Source organism: Larus michahellis, chromosome Z (assembly GCF_964199755.1).
Source record: "Larus michahellis chromosome Z, bLarMic1.1, whole genome shotgun sequence".
NCBI classification, from domain to species: Eukaryota; Metazoa; Chordata; class Aves; order Charadriiformes; family Laridae; genus Larus; species Larus michahellis.
The window spans coordinates 58,615,577-58,623,963 of NC_133930.1; positions in this window are offsets into that span (position 1 = coordinate 58,615,577).

Below are 8,387 nucleotides of genomic sequence, written 5' to 3' on the forward strand. Positions count from 1 at the left end.
CCATTATTTTGAAGTTCCGGTATGTAACTGTTTGTGTTATTTGTGTCCCAGTAAAACACATTAGGCATTCTGGCCTTCAGATTTTGATCGAGAATTTAAAGATTTTTTTGGATATTTCAGTAATTTCAATGGGGTTTGAATTGAAGCGTTGCAGACAGGGAAGTCTCCATCCAGATTTACTCCCACATCATAAAGTAGGAAACATTGCTGATGGAAAGAACCAGTGAATAAGCTAACTGCTCATCAGAGTGGTTAACCAACTCATGGCATCAGTGTTTCCACTTTGCGATGCACAGTTACCAGTCACTCTAGGGAAACGTTGCAAGAAACCTGTGAGGCAAAATAGCAGGTTTCCTCCTAGGAAGCAGTAGTTGAATGCTTAGGTACATACCTCTCTATTGGGCTGACATTAAAGGGAAGAGAGGGTAAAGTCTGCTGAGGAACCACTCTTTCCTCCTCAGTGATAAACATCTCCTCTCACAGTTATGTAGAGGTCAAGCAAAAGGCCGAAACCGAAAAGCTAAAGAAGAGCAGTTTTATTGTTCCAGACAGTTATTTTATTTTAATGAGTACCCGGGAGGATACTCAAGCAATCTGCAGGAGGGGTGCAGACCAGCAGTGCATGACAATTCAAAGTCCCACACTAGAGAAATACTGAAGATTTACCAAGCTCCAGTCTGTAAAATGAGATAAGCTTAGAAAATTTTCCTGAAAAGCCATGATTTGCAGGGGTCACAGTATTCTATTAAATGCTTGTCCTTAATCATATATCCATGAAACATGATTTCTCCTATAAATAGTGTTGTAATTTCTTTCAGAATGACATATGTTAGTATATTTTTAAATTTCTGAATATTAAAAATTATGTTCCTATTACCATTATTTTAAAACATTTGGGTAACACATAGCAGGTTTACATAGTGGATTTTCTCATGAGGGTAGCTAATGTGGTCTCCTTATTAAAATATATTTTCATATTAGAAAACCTCCATATTTCACACTTTGCATATGGTAAGAAGAGTGGCAGTAACTGTGTTCCACGTTATTCATTAACGAAAATCCATGCGTTCCTAGTGGAAAACTGACTAACAGAAGCTGAAGTACTGTGCTAAAATAATTTCCTCTGTGAAAAAACAGTTTTAAGCATGCCAAGAGTGATGACAGACCATATTCCTTGTAATGTATTGCAGTAGAAGCAGTTTGGGGTGTGTAAGAAAACGAAACACAGCACCCTGCAGGGATATGCATTGTAGCAATGAAGGTGCAATAATTTGAAGGTGGTTTAAATTAGCCTTTGAAGGTGACTGTTTTTTCTCCAAGATAGGTTAGCTCAAGTAGATCATCTATATTTCCGTTGCTCATCATCAGTCATTTCCATTATTCAGGAAATAATTTCTGCATAATTTATAACTTATGCTCCAAGTAGAATTCAGATCATGATTTTAGCATCGCCAGTCTTGAACAGAAACGTCAAATTTTCTCAACATGTGCCTTCATTACGCTTTTATACTGGCGTACCGACAAGAGTCACAAAGGTCAGCTGTGATTTGGGACAGACAGATTGCCCAGTCTCCGGGCGCTTAGGTCTGGGCTGTCACGGGCTAGGGCAGCTTTAGGTGATGTTCTTCCTGATGGCAAGGTGAGAGGCAGCTCGTCCCGCACCAGCGCTGCGGAGCTGAGGCAGGGAGTTCTGGGGCAGCTCTAGTCCAGCCGCTGGTGCAGAAGCATGTCTGAGGCAGATGCCATGTAAAGTGGATCAAGCTATGACGTCTGAGCAACAGCTCATATCCCACTGACTGAGGAGAGGCAGGATTCAGGCCTCTCTGAATTACACGCCTGTAGAAAAAGATCATTAGGGGCTGAATTTTTGCCTGTTGTTGTTCTAAAGGTTCTTGTCGACTGTTCTCCCACCACTTGGAGACAGGAGGAGACAACAGGAGGAGACATCCTGTTGCTTACATCTTGACATTATACGTTTGAAAAAACATGTTCAGTTCCCAAGTGGGATCTGCTGGCAAAGTAGAATTGGGGGGGGCCAAGTGGGGCACAGCACCTAATGTTCTTTTATATTGCACTACTTTAAGATGCTCCTTCAAAACTTTGGTGATACACAGAAGAGGAAATCGCTGTCATTTCCAGTCACATGGAGCGAGTGTACATGGTGGAAATCGTAGCAAAATTTAAAAGTACACATTGGCATAGAATTGGTAAGAATTTCTGGTATTATATACTTATTTATTTCACATTTTAAATCTTAAAACAGAATTGTGTCATTAAGTGTTGGAAACCCAGGATATGCAAGTATGCACCAAATAAAGAAGAGGGGCTGTGTGAGATTCAAAGCCAAGTAGCAGTGGTGTCTCACAGCAGTTAGCAGTATAATGCACTACTTACACACTTGACTAATTTGTCCACAGAACAAAATTGATGCAAGTGAGGAAAATGTGTGGAGTAAGGGTGACTTTACAGTGACATTCCCACAAAATGAAGGTTCTTAATGAAACCCCCTTGTAATATTGCTGGTGTCTGACGCAACGCCCTGCCCCCATAAGTACTTTCAATGAACGTGTCTTCTCTTTTCTTTGTGTGTGTAGGGAACAATAAGAGATTATTCTTTCCTGGAATAAAAAAACCCAAACATTTCAGAGTGCTTGAAAAGGTATTTTGGAAACAAAATGTGAACGCACACGGAGACTAATTCTTCCCAGCAGGGTTTTTGCAGGCATTCAGGTAAAGTACGGGGCAGCATCTTCCTGCTTTACCACACACCACAACCTTTTTCTGAATACCGATGGAATAAATGCAGTGAAAGATAATTAGGATAGTATTTTCAAATGTAACTTGAGTCCAAATCCATACTAGAGCTTATTGAAAATCTTGACTTTACAGATGCTTTGAAAAATTCCATCAGTAGTTTAAAAAACATGGGGTATTTCAAACTCTTCCGTTTTGGACTGATCCTTTCTAGGTCATCAGTATTGTAAGTCTACTACCAGCATATGGGCACAAGTAAATGCTTTTGATAACCTTTACCCTTTTGCAAGTGTACCTCTGTATTACTAAAGTAGACTTCTTTTCATGTCATCTCCTGTCCCACAACTAAGAGGCAATTAATATGTCTCCCCGTTGGCTGCTTACCTCCCATTGAAACTGCTGGACATAGCTAGGCTGATACTTAGCTTCTTTGCAAATTATATTCTGGAATCCGGATTATCATCCCAGTTTATTTAGGTTAATGATCTGATAAACTCATTAGTAATCCCATTGTTTTCAAAGAGATTAACAGTTTCACGGGATGCAATAGTTTCACCATATGCTCCGTAAAGCAAGCTAAAATACTCTCTGTTACTGCTCATCACAAATGTTCGAGATCTTCAGCTGTTTCCACAGTTTATAGTAAATTCCATATGGCCTTTTCTTTTTTTCCTAGGGAAAGTAAATAGTCCTTACATGCCTGCATAATGTGTGGGATAAACAGATGCAAGCACATTACCACCACCAGAATAATAATTCATGTTTAGTAATTAGTAATACCAAAAGCATTTTTTCTGAAAGTGATAGTTGTATTCTTGTCATTGTTACATGCAGCCTTGCAAACGCTTGATTATACTTTTTGGGTTTTTTTCAATACCCGATGGCGTAAACTCTTCTGTACAGAATGCCACCTATTGCTGCTGTGTAAGATGGAAAGGTCACATCTGCATTACAACACTGCATTTGACTCCATCCTTGAAAAAAAAAATCAACAGTATTCAAGGATCAGTGAAAAGGGAACCCAGGAATTTGGTGGGCAGGCATTATTTGCTTCCTATATATGCAGCAATATAATAAAGGGTCCAGTCTGGCTAGGTTTAACTGTGTTAAAATGGAGACCTCAGTCAGTCACAGCTGAGACACGGGTTAGAAAGCTGCTCCTTAGTGCTTCCCAGTTGTTAGCTGCTGTTTTCAAACTGCGAGGCTGGTCCCTGGCTGTGTTATTTTGGATGCAGTAAAAATTTAGGAGTCTCAGGCACAGGCCAAATATGCAGTGTGAACATATTTTTGAAATGGTTGGCTTATTTAAACCAGGAGAATGAAAGGATATATTTGCTCTCTCTGTGAGCTTCAGGAGATAAATGCTAGGGAAGAAAAAAAAAATCAGAGCTTAAGAGTTATAATCACAAAAGAAGAATAGATCAGCCAGGAGTGGCTTCAGACTGGAAATTAAAGACAATTGCAAGTCATCATCAGAATGTGTTTCTGAAATATTCCTCCAGTGGAAATAGCAGCACAAACCCTGACTTGTTTCAGATGGAATCTGCATGTGTAACCTGCACGTCAAGTCCTCTTAATAAACAGGAATATAACAGCTGCTTCCAATAGTAAGGAGCTGATTAAAATTTAAATAGCAAGCCAAACTCTGAATATTTGCCACTTCACGGAGATGAGCACTTTGTGTCTGCACAGACCAGCTGCGCCTGGCAGGCCTCCTCACAGTTGCACTGAGATCAATGGTGGGTCAAGACCGTAGGCCTCAGCCAGCGCTGTTTCAGACAAAACTGCCAACAGCTATAAGACTTTTATGAGAAAAAAAATCAGTCTGGGAGCTGAATCCAAGTCCCCTAATAGGCTCAAGTTTTATCCTTGAATAAATGTTAAAGTTATAAATAAACTTTTGGTTTTGTATGAATAGATAAGTCATTAATATGTTTACATAGAAATAATTCTACTATCACTTTTTAAAAATACATATTTAAGTTGCAGGAGAGTATATCCTGCCGGATCCAAGGGCCTGGGAGAGGGGTGGCTGCTCAGCTCCATGTCCCCGGCTCCAACCAGCAGCGAGGCTGGAGACACGTTCCCAGCAGGCAGACGCACACAGAGCACACGTGTACACCACGTATGTACCTATACATGTGTCTGGACACACGGATCAGACAGACACACAGAAAACTCGCATGGACACAGGCAGCACCAAGGGTCTCATCCTGCTCCTCTCTCCAGCAGAGCAGGATGGGGCTCCACGAGTGACAACACAAAGACATTTGTGGATGAGGTGGGTCCCTCTGGCAGCCGGCTCAGACCCTCAGCCTGACCAGCAGCTGCCCTGGGGTCCCAGTCTCCCCAGTTGCTGGCACCAGGACATAACGCCTCCAGGGCTGCAACCCCACAGCAACTGCTGCAACAGACTGCTGTGCACGTGTGCTCACACACGCACACATACATAGAGACACATATGGAAACGCACACACACATGTCTGCGTCTCCCCTGTCTCCATAGCCAAACCCCTTGTACTCTTGCCCCCAGAGATCCCCACACCTACTCAATCCCAGCCATTTCACCAGCCCAGCACCCCATCCTCTCTGGCACTTGCACGCTCACTCACGCACTCACACCCGCTGTGGTGTCTGCACTGGGGACAAGGGCTCTCACCCAGCCCCAGCCCCAGCCACTGCACTCAGACCCCGTGTGTGTGCACCAACACACATGTGCACACACACATACATAGACTCGGTGACAGAGTGAGGATGAGGAAGGACTCTGGTGAGCAGCCGGGACACGCTACGCTGCCCAGGCGCAGGGCATGGCTGACAGCGTACCCACCAGCCAACTACTCACCTGCCACCAGCCCTTTTTGCCCCCTTGCCCCTCATTTTCCTGCTCCTGGTCCTCCCCAGATGACCTCAACCTCCTTTTCCCACCTTTGGTTCCTCCCCAGACTTCCCATAATAAATCCGATGGGACCTCAAGCTGCTCTTCCCCTGCACTCACAACGTGTCCCCCAGCCCTGGGCAGCAAGCCCCCTCAGTCAGGAGCGTGACCCAGGGGTGTTCTCGATGGCTGCTGGTGGTGGATTTTGTGCTAGACACAGGCCGGGGCTCTCCTGGGACAGCCCTGGGAGGGCCATGGCAAGGTGACTCGTTCCTCAGGAGCTTTTGGTTTGGTTTTCCACCTGCCATCCTGCCCCTGGGCTCCTCAGGGCTAGTGTGATGGGCCTTTGATGGGCTGATGGCCCTGGGGCGAGCCTGGGAGCAGCCAGTGTGGGGTGTTATTTGGGGTCCCACTCCTGTCATTGTTGCTCTGTGCTCTTTGGTGGGTGTGCAGATGAGTTTTTTCACATAACCCAACAAAACCAGCTCAGTAATCAGATGTTTATGACATACCATACGTAAAGAAAGAAAGTACCAAACACAAGGAATTTGATGACAAATTGCCCTTTACCGTCCAACTCACATGCCCTTGAACACCCACATAGTAGTGCAGGCAAATGACTTCGTGCGTTGTGATCTCTCATCTTTGCTTGTGAGAAAGTGAGTGGAGGCAATGCTTTTATTTTCCCAGGGTGATTAGCTCCAGTAAGTCTAACATTGGTTCCTCCATACTGTCCCATTACTGATTATTGATGACTGAGTCTCTTGGCATCATTTACTATTGTCTGAGAAGAAGAGAATGGAAATTAATAAATATTCAACACAGGGAAAAAAAATACCTGCATGACATGAAATTATAGACTGGAAAAACCGGATTAAACTGGCAAGGTTGATAAAAGGCTGAAGCATATCATTAAAGTACAATGACATTTGACAATTCAGTCACATTGCTACTTGTAGGCCTACGCAGGAAAACAGAAACCAGTTCCATTCATTTTTTCATGTATTTTATAAGCATCTGAGATAAAAGGAGGAGAGAGTTTTCTTGCTTGGTTCGTGCTTGCTTTGTAATGAAGACTTTTAATTAATATTTAAATTATGACATTTAAACTACGTTAAATGATGTTATCTTTGAATGTAAAGCTGTATTTCAACAAGAGCAACAATGAATTATATTGGATGTGTTCTTTCCCATGACATTACAATGATGCTGTCTCTGGGGTATTTTTTGTCGGTTTATACATCTTTGAATTTTTCATATGGAAATGGAAACATCTTAGATGTAGTCATAAAATCAAGGTCTCACATTTTGAGGTCTTCAATAAAAGTGTTAATTTTCAGCAGAATGTGGCTTCAGTCATATCAAAGCAAGCCAATTAAATTTCAAGTATTCTGCTTTTCAGCCCTTTTTTTCATATTCTAAAATTACATGTACTCCTGAACACTTCCAGTAAGTGCTAACTTTTCTCTGGGACCTCTTGTGACAAGTGCAGTTTATCACATAGGAAACTGTGAACTTGATCTACTCTTTCCCTTCTTTCTTAACTTGCTTGTGTACCTGACATAGGCAAAGCCTGCTTTAGTGCTAAAACTCTTTGCTGTGGCAGTCCTCAATTGAAACCTCTGAGTGTTCAAGATTAAATATAAAACTCTGATGTCTTCTATTTTTAAGTCCCCCCAGCCACACACACAAACACACATACACACTCACATGACTTAACTGTGGGGTTTTGCTGACTTTTCATAGCATTTCATTACTCCTAGAACGCCTCAGCAACAGAAGCCAGTCTCCCTCCACAAGTATGCCAACAGCTTATAGATTATCCGTTTAACTTCATAGCTTTTTATACAAAGACTTTGATGCTGCAAATCCCTGGTGGAGTTTGTTCTTAACTTGCACGATTGATAGTCCCATTAGCATTGCTTAGCTTTCAATTACAGTACCTCGAGAGTGATAATTATTTCTTAACAACTAAACTTAATGAAAACCTTTTAAAAACCTCAATGTTTTTACAAGAATTTTTGTTTAAATAAACACATATTCGGTTTTCTGTACCCTGTTCAAGTCCACAACATCTTCTTTCTAAGGTGTCCAAGGTGGCATTTCACTACATGTCTCACTATGCCAGCAGGTAGTCGCGGGACAATTTACAGCTCGGTGCTTCACAGCGGTTCACTGTCTGCTCACTTGCCATCTGCAGCCTCCAAGCTCATGCATCTTTTGCGGTCCCACAGAGGATGACAGTATTTTCCATTGACCTTGCGGCAGCACAACTGATTGGAAAATGTTACAGCAAGGAAAATGTGAGTCCACACAGTCTGGTTTTAACAATAGCTTGTTCTGACTCTCTTCACTAGGGACAAACACAGAGGAGATAATTGGTCAGATGCACAGTGGCTGGAAGACACAGACACGCACCAGGCCGCATGAGGTCTGCTTTGGGGTTGACCCTGAAGAAAACATGATCTTTTAAGGGCATTGGATAGCAGAAGCAAACCAAGGAATGCACAGTTGCCCCTCTTGCCAGCTTCCACAGCACACTGCACTGGAAAACTCAGCAGCGAGCCAGAGGGACGCGTGAGGAGTTAGTACAGGAGAGATGGCCTCGTGTTGAAGTTGTAGTTTAGCAGACCAGTAGCCATGGGGTTACCACTTCACAAAATGTGGATAAATACGATAATGGAGAGGGGACTCACGATCATGGTTTTATTATTGTGCTCATTACTTTGTAAACAGTCACTTGGACTCACTACCA